This window comes from Mugil cephalus, chromosome 14, assembly GCF_022458985.1.
Source record: "Mugil cephalus isolate CIBA_MC_2020 chromosome 14, CIBA_Mcephalus_1.1, whole genome shotgun sequence".
NCBI classification, from domain to species: domain Eukaryota; kingdom Metazoa; phylum Chordata; class Actinopteri; order Mugiliformes; family Mugilidae; genus Mugil; species Mugil cephalus.
Genome location: NC_061783.1, coordinates 47,827 through 56,531, shown reverse-complemented (window position 1 = coordinate 56,531; position 8,705 = coordinate 47,827). Strand labels below are relative to the sequence as shown.

At 38.5% G+C, this 8,705-nt stretch overlaps 1 long non-coding RNA gene across 1 annotated transcript; it reads left to right on the top strand.

Annotated features, from left to right (window-relative positions):
- Window positions 1–3,388: 3,388 nt before the first annotated feature.
- Window positions 3,389–4,690, top strand: LOC125019599. The gene is made up of 2 exons (XR_007114102.1): window positions 3,389–3,423; window positions 4,296–4,690. It is a non-coding gene; the product is annotated as an uncharacterized LOC125019599 (long non-coding RNA).
- The last annotated feature ends 4,015 nt before the right edge of the window (window positions 4,691–8,705 follow it).

Below are 8,705 nucleotides of genomic sequence, written 5' to 3'. Positions count from 1 at the left end.
ATCAAACCTTTGCTGACAGCGACAGTGACAGGTTTTGTTCCTTGCTTTCAATGTTTTATGGAGTATTTAATTGTATAATAACTGTAAAAAAATAAAGGTTTCTACTTCACGGATTTCGCCTATCGCGGGTTCTTTTTGGAATGTAACCCCCGCGATAAACAAGGGTTCACTGTATATTGTTATTGCTCAGCGTTTATTATAGAGGCAATGCAATGCGATGCCTGTATATTGTTATAGTGCGTACTTATTATAGAGGCAATGCAACGCGTTGCTTCTATGGTGTCATTGCTCGTATTTGTTATGGAGGCAATGCATCGCTTGCTTCTATATTACTATTGTGCGTACTTATTATAGAGGCAATGCAACGCGATGCCTCTATATTGTTTTCCTGCGCGTTTATTATAGAGGCAATGCAACGCCTTGCTTCTATATTGTTATTGCTCGTGTTTATCATAGAGGCAATGCAACGCAAAGCCTCTATATTGTTATTGTGCATACTTATTATAGAGGCAATGCAACGCGTTGCTTATATGTTGTTATTGTTCGCGTTTATTATAGGGGCAATGCAACGCGTTGCTTCTATATTGTTTTCATGCGCGTTTAGTATACAGGCAATGCAACGCGTTGCTTCTATATTACTATTGTGCATACTTTTTATAGAGGCAATGCAACGCTTTGCTTCTATACTGTTTTCATGCGCGTTTATTATAGAGTCAATGCAACGCGATGCTTCTGTATTGTTATTGTGCATACTCATTATAGAGGCAATGCAACGCGTTGCTTCTATGGTGTTACTGTTTGCGTATATTATAGAGGCAATGCAATGCGATGCCTCTATATGGTTATTGCTCGGGGTTTATTATAGAGGCAATGCAACGCAAGGCCTCTATATTGTTATTGTGCGTACTTAATATAGAGGCAATGCAACGTGTTGCTTCTATATTGTTTTCGTGCGCGTTTATTATACAGGCAATGCAACGCAATGCCTCTATATTGTTATTGTGCATACTTATTATCGAGGCAATGCAACGTGTTGCTTCTATGTTGTTATTGCTCGTGGTTATTATAGAGGCAATGCAACGCGTTGCTTCTACATAATTATCGTGCATACTTATTATGGAGGCAATGCAACGAGTTGCTGCTATATTGTTATTGCTCGTGTTTATTATAGAGGCAATGCAACGCGTTAATTCTATATTGTTGTTGCTCGTGTTTATAATAGAGGTAATTCAACGCGTTGCTTTTATATTGTTGTTGCTCGTGTTTAGTATAGAGGCAATGCAACGAGTTGCTTCTATATTGTTATTGCTTTCTATATTGTTATTGCTCGCATTTATTATCGAGGCAATGCAACGCGTTAATTCTATATTGTTGTTGCTCGTGTTTATAATAGAGGCAATGCAACGCCTTGCTTCTATATTGTTGTTGCTCATGTTACGTATAGAGGCAATGCAACGCTTTGCTTCTATATTGTTTTCATGCGTGTTTATTATATAGGCAATGCAACGCGTTGCTTCTATATTGTTTTCGTGCGTGTTTATTAAAGAGGTAATGCAACGTAATTCCTCCATATTGTTATTACTTGGCGTTTATTATAGAGGCAATGCAACGCGAGGCCTCTATATTGTTATTGTGCATACTTATTATAGAGGCAATGCATCGTGTTGCTTCTATATTGTTTTCGCGCGCATTGCTTCTATATTGTTGTTGCTCTTGTTTAGTATAGAGGCAATGCAACGCTTTGCTTGTATATTGTTTTCATGCGCGTTTGTTATATAGGCAATGCAACGCGTTTCTTCTATATTGTTTTTGTGCGTGTTTATTAAAGAGGTAATGCAACGTAATGCTTCCATATTGTTATTACTCGGCGTTTATTATAGAGGCAATGCAACGCGAGGCCTCTATATTGTTATTGTGCATACTTATTATAGAGGCAATGCATCGTGTTGCTTCTATATTGTTTTCGTGCGCGTTTATTATAGAGGCAATGCAACTCGAGGCCTCTGTTTTTTTATTGTGCATACTTATTATAGAGGCAATATAACGCGTTGCTTCTGTATCGTTGTTGCTCGTGTTCATTATAGAGGCAATGCAACGCTTTCCTTCTATATTGTTTTCCTGCGTTTCCTGCGCGTTTATTATAGAGGCAATGCAACACGATGCCCCTATGTTGTTATTTCTCAGCGTTTATTGTAGAGGCAATGCAACGCGATGCCTCTATGTTGTTATTGCCCGTGTTTACTATAGAGGCAATGCAACTCGTTGCCTCTATATTGTTTTTGCTCGTGTTTATTATAGAGGAAATGCAACGCGATGCCTCTATATTGTTATTGCTCGTGTTTATTATAGAGGCAATGCAACGCGTTGCTTCTATATTGTTTTCCTGGCGTTTATTATAGAGGCAATGCAACGCGATGCCTCTAGATTTTTATTGCTCCCGTTTATTATAGAGGCAATGCAACGTGATGCCTCTATATTGTCATTGCTCGGCGTTCCATCTTATTATTCTTCTTCCATAACTTTTCATATGGACATGGACAATGTTATATTAAAACGTGCGTCCTGATCGGGAATGGTGTGCTATGACTTTTATAAGGGATTGATGAAAGGGTTTGAGAATAAATGACAAAAAAGCGACCGATTTTTCCCATAGGAATGAATGGAAAAGCCAGAAAAAAGCGCCAATATTCCGAAATCGTCTCACTCGCTTTGCTGAATGAATACTCGGCCATGCTTTGGAGTAGAGAAATTCTTTAAAGTTTGTACGAGGCACGACAAGTGTAGCTTTCTTTTCCACAAAACGGCGTTTCTGTACTTGCTATGGTTTGGCGCAGTCGCAGTTTACGTTTGGGTGAAAAAAGTTGAAAAATATCGTTTAACATGGGACCCTATGGCCGCACTCTAATCGCACTCAAGCGAGAGGATTTTTCTGTTTTAACCGAAAAAAAGTTGTTCAAAGTTGTTTGGTGGCCACAAATTTGGAGCTACAGAAATAAAAATTACATAAAAACGTAGGAATTTTTGTTGGCTTTTCGATGGTGCATCTCTGATTCGTGTACGTCCTAGGGTTTGGACTCCAGCCTCTTCCAAGCGAGGTATGCGACCAACATTCCGCCCATCCGCTCCCATGTTAAAAAGAGATCAGATTTGGGGTGAAAAACGGCAACGTGAGGTGTTCTCTCTCTCGTCACAGCGGCCACAGTTTTCGCCGAACGTGCGTGGAACCAACATTAAATCGAAGAGGACCCTCGTCTGACGCTCACAATGCATTTATTTTCCCCGTACAACCTATCGTTTGGGGAGTTATGAACATTTGTTCGGAGGCCAAATCCTAGGGTACAGAGATGGCTACTCCCCACATACATAAGAACTGAAGTTCTTATGTAAGTGGGGAGTAGCTTACATAAGAACTAAAGTTCTTATGTAAGCTGTGAGAGAGCAGGGGAGGGGCTGTAACCATGGTTACAAAACTCACATGCAGGAGGAGCTCACAACAATGGAGGAGGGAGGGTCTCATAGTGACAGCATTATATAGGGAGGAGGGTCTAATTAACAGTAGGTGTGTACCTGCTCATGATGTTTGCTGCAGTACTTAAGGAGGGGGGCTTTTACTCTAGTACTGGACTCCACAATTGATGAAATAACTGAGTACTTTTACTCTAGTACTGGACTCCACCCGTAATAAAGTAACTGAGTACTTTTACTCTAGTACAGGACTACACCATAAATAAAGTAACTGAGTACTTTTACTCTAGTACTGGATTCCAGCATTAATGAACTAACTGAGTTTTACTCTACTACAGGACTCCACCGTTAATGTCATTTAACATGGGACCCAATGGTCGCACTCTAATCGCATTCTAGCGAGAGGATTTTTCTGTTTTAACCGAAAAAAAGTTGTTCAAAGTTGTCTGGCGGCCACAAATTTGGAGCTACAGAAATGAAAATTACATAAAAACTTAGGAATTTTGTTGGCTTTCCGATGGTGCTTTACTGATTCGTGTACGTCCTACAGTTTGGACTCCAGGCTCTTCCGAGCGAGGTATGCGACCAACATTCCGCCCATCCGCTCCCATGTTAAAAAGAGATCAGATTTGGGGTGAAAAACGGCAACGCGAGGTGTTCTCTCTCTCGTCACAGTGGCCACAGTTTGCGTGGAACCAACATTAAATCGAAGAGGACGCTCGTCTGACGCTCACAATGCATTCATTTTCCTTGTACAAGCTATCGTTTGTGAGTTATGAACATTTGTTCTGAGGCCAATTCCTAGGGTACAGAGATAGCTACCCAGTGAGCTAAACAGTGAGAGAAACTCACACGCACAGAGGAGCTCACAGAAATGGAGGAGGAGGGAGGATCTCATAGTGACAGAATTATATAGGGAGGAGGGTCTAATTAACAGCAGGTGTGTACCTTAAGGTTTTGTCCAATTATGATGTATCTAAGGAACTATTTTTATAATAATCATGAAAATATCATAGATATACATCAGGTCTCACTTTGATAGCATTTACCTTCACTCCTAGAGTGTCATGTGAAGACCTTTATAGATGTTGCTTACGAATAACATGTTCTTCTCAACATTTAGATGAACACCATTCTCTGCCAAATTCTTTGGTTTAATGTGAGTCTGATGATAGGAGTGTAAATAGTTCTTTCCTTAATAAACAGCAAATGCTCCATTAATCCACCTTCATGTCCCTTTCAGTTCATACCTGGGTGACTCGTTATGATTCTTGCTATCAACTTAGCAACCAACTTAACTTATAATTAAAAGTAACTAGCAAAACACTGCTTTGTGTAGTTAAAGAATGTACTTATTAAAAGAAGAATTTATCAAAAATACATTCAATGCGACTATATTTGAATAATTCTTTTATTGTTCCCTCAAAATAATCTTTGTTATTTCTAATAACCAAGCTAGAAATTAGAAAATCACAAACACCAGACAGTACAATAACTCTTAATGAGTCTTAGTTGGCCAGCTAAAAAAATCTGTGTATGTGATATATATATATTATTATATATATATATATATTATATATATATATATAATATTATTTATATATATATATATACACACATACACAGATTTTTTTTTTCTGAAAAGGATGCTTCTAAGACAGGAGAGACTTTCTGGGAGATTAGTCCACAGAGAGGGAAAGGAACTTCTGTGGCTGTGAAGGCACGCTTTGTTACACAAGCTTTGTTATTGATTATTAGGAATCATATTTTGTTTTTTAAATATTTTTTTTTATTAAATACCTTTTTGAAAAACAGCCAGTAATGTTTTAATTGCATATCAAGCCCAACAGGTCATCTGGGCACTTTGAACTACAAAACATCCCACCAGGATAAACAGTGTTAAAACTCCTCTCAACATCCTGACATTCTGGGTACCCTGGGTATGGACAGCCAAAGCGAGGTTCATTGGGCCCTGTGATCGTGTCTGAATTAAGGTAAGAATCATAGAATGAATGGCTTGTGTGTTTGGACTGGTGTTGTCCTATTTATCATTGCTGTATTTTTAATGAGTTGTGATGAGTCTGTTTCTGAACTAAGATATAGCCGTTCCCCTTTGTTTTATTGTCACTTGATATTGATACCACTTTAGTCACTTGATATTGGAGCTTGTTTCAGCACTGTTTGTTGTGTGTATGGCGTTTGCACCTGGGTGGAAGCCAAATGTTTGCAATGGTGATTTAATTTCTTGCATACTTTTTGGGTTGTTGCTATTGTGACTACTGTCATGTGAAATGTTTATGACAGTATTAATCGCATTGCTGTGGTAATAGAGTGTTTTCCTCAGTAATCCTGTTACTGACCCACAATTGGATGTTAAAAGCTTATGCATGTGAATTGGAAAGTTGTGGGGTGCACTGTAAAATGGGGCTCCGCAAAAAGCCACTGTTAAATTCGATCCCTGGTATAAAAATACCGTTGTTGTTTTTTTGAGTAGGTTCCATGTATTTCAGTTGAATATTATGTGGAAGATGGCTGCATGTCAGTGCAGTCCAAACATCGCATTTGTTTTCTGTCTGAAGTTGCCTAATGTTCCAGACTAATGCAATTAAACTCATTTCATCATTTGTTATGCTAAATGTAATGGAAATGCAGTAGATTCCATGCAAGAGAATGACTGTTTGCCTCACTGAGACATCCAGGTGTCCGCGAGCATGTTAAGCCCGAGATATTATTCCCTTTCTAATGAAATTAACTTTTTTTATTTACTTTTTATTAGCTTTCTTTCCGTAAAATACACATACTGTACGTATGCGGTAACTGGAACAAGACAACAAAAAATAACATGACAAAGGAGGATTTGTGCACTAAGTACAACAACAGCGTCATACAAAACACATTCACACATAAGGATAAAGATGCTGCTTGAAATTCAAAGGGAAGAAAAAACATTTGTTATTAAGGGGACCTTATCGTTGTGATTCTATATAAAATCAGTCTCAGGTTAACACATAGCTGAGCCATTCAGGCCAGTTCTCTTCAAAAACATCAGTTTAGTTCAGTTTGGATATTATCTTTTGGAAGGGGACATTCTTGTAGGCTCTTTGAAAAGTGTGCATGTGCACACTCACTTCAGGCCCCCTCTTTTATCCAATTTCTCCTGCAGTGATCTGTGATTGCTTGATTTTAAATTTTCCTGTTCTGCTTTTCCCCGCTGTCCCCTGTTTGCATTCTTTTTTGTGTTAATTTCTCCATGTGTAGAATGATCTTCCAGTTTCTCCAATGTATGTTTTTGGGCATTTTTTAATGTTTTGCACGATATTTCATAGTTTGATGTTGCATTTTTTGTCCAGTTCTATTTTGTAGTCTCGTCCAGTAGTCTTAACACTTAAACAGTGTTACACAATAATAAGACTAAAGCCCTTGAGGATTAACAAGCCAAGAGAACAGCAAATGTCAACAAATGGGCACAACAAAACCATCAATACAGATGTATGTTGTGGAAAGTGCTTCTTTTATGGTTCCACCCCAGTGCATGTCCACACGTTCAGTTGAAAACAAATAATGAGTTTATCAAATGTAGTCTTATCAAAGCTAAAACGTGGCAAATGGATTAATCAGCTGCTTTTGACATATCTTGTCATCAGGCACAACGAGATAGGTAGCTAATAACTTGCTCCACCTCCTCACCAACCGCTGTCCGTGCTCCTGGTTCTTGCCACTTCATTTGATCTATGAGTGTTGATATCGCAAAAGGCTACATACCATTGTTATGCATCAACTTTAAATTCTATGTTAATATTGCTATTGTAAACATTGACAATGCACTGACAGCTCCTAGAGGACCGGAAGGACACTGGCAGCTTTGCTGAGGAAGGGTCAAAATTCGCAAGCTACATTGATGGCAAAGAACTGAGGTTTGCCGACATGCAGTGACTTCCATCACCTCTTCATCCAAATGTAAAGCCTTCTCGGATCTCTCCCTTGCTGCTGTTCACTGGAGTTCCTACACTTTCCTTTCCCTGTGCTGTGACATAGACAATAAATATAAATTAAAAGGAAAGCAATGGGGTCCACTAAAAAGGTCATTGCTTCTCTTATTCAATTTCAGTAACAATTCAGTAATACAGCTAATCTGTAACATTATAAATATAACTTCCATTTTCACTGCTTTTTGGATGGTAAATATGGCAACTTAACTGACATTTGCTACAAAGAGCCCCTCAAAAAAGAAAAGAAAGAAAAATAGACAGATCCATTAATCACATAAGAATATAAATTATTAATAAAACACTGGAAAAAAGAGCACCCTCCACTTTGGCTAAAGTGATACAATTTTCCATCAACAGAAACAGGCAACATTTCAGGCTAGCAGGTTGGACAGGGAATTCATGACAGCAGAGTTGGGTTTCCTCAAACCAAGAGTAGGAAAACTGCACTGCAGTGTATCTTGATATGTCCACACTACAAGTAAAGAGAAATTGTACATTTTTGGATGTTGTCTGCTGAAATACAGCTTTTTAATATGATGAAAAACAAATATACTTACTCTTCCTCCACACTTGTGCAGTGCTCCATTAACGTTACAAAGACCTTTCTGGAAGACGGGAGAAATTATATTCAGTTCCTGAAAGGAGCTCAGAAGGTCCAGTGTGTACAAAGCAGACACATTAAGAGTCCACTACTTCTGACATGTTCCACACAAATATAGTGGATGATGCAAGTCATAAAACCCTTGGAACAAAATCCAAATAAACAACATCATGAATACTTAACAATTCAATTCAGTTCAATTCAATTTTATTTATATAGTGTCTATAACAATACAAATTGTCTCAAGATGCTTTCCAAAAAAAAATTAAAAAACTCCATAGCAAGCCTGAGGGCTACGGTGGCAAGGAAAAACTGTGGCAGTTTGAGAGTATAAGAGGATTCATGGGCAGGTTGGTGAATTTTTCATCGAGGTAGGAGTGGACAGCTGCAAGCCGTGAAGACTGGGGCAGATGTAGTTTTTTGAGCTCCATGGGTCTGATACACAGCACTCCAGGCCATGAAGACTGGGCTGGTTAATGAAACCACAACAGCAGGTGTAGCTTAGCTCAGATATTCAGCACTCCAGACAAGAGACCCTTACAATGCTGTTCTAGTCTTACAGAGAGTTTTTTTTTTCTTTTTTTATATATATATATAAAGTTAATTAAACTATCTTCCCAGGCTATGTGAGCTTTCTTCAGATTTAGTGG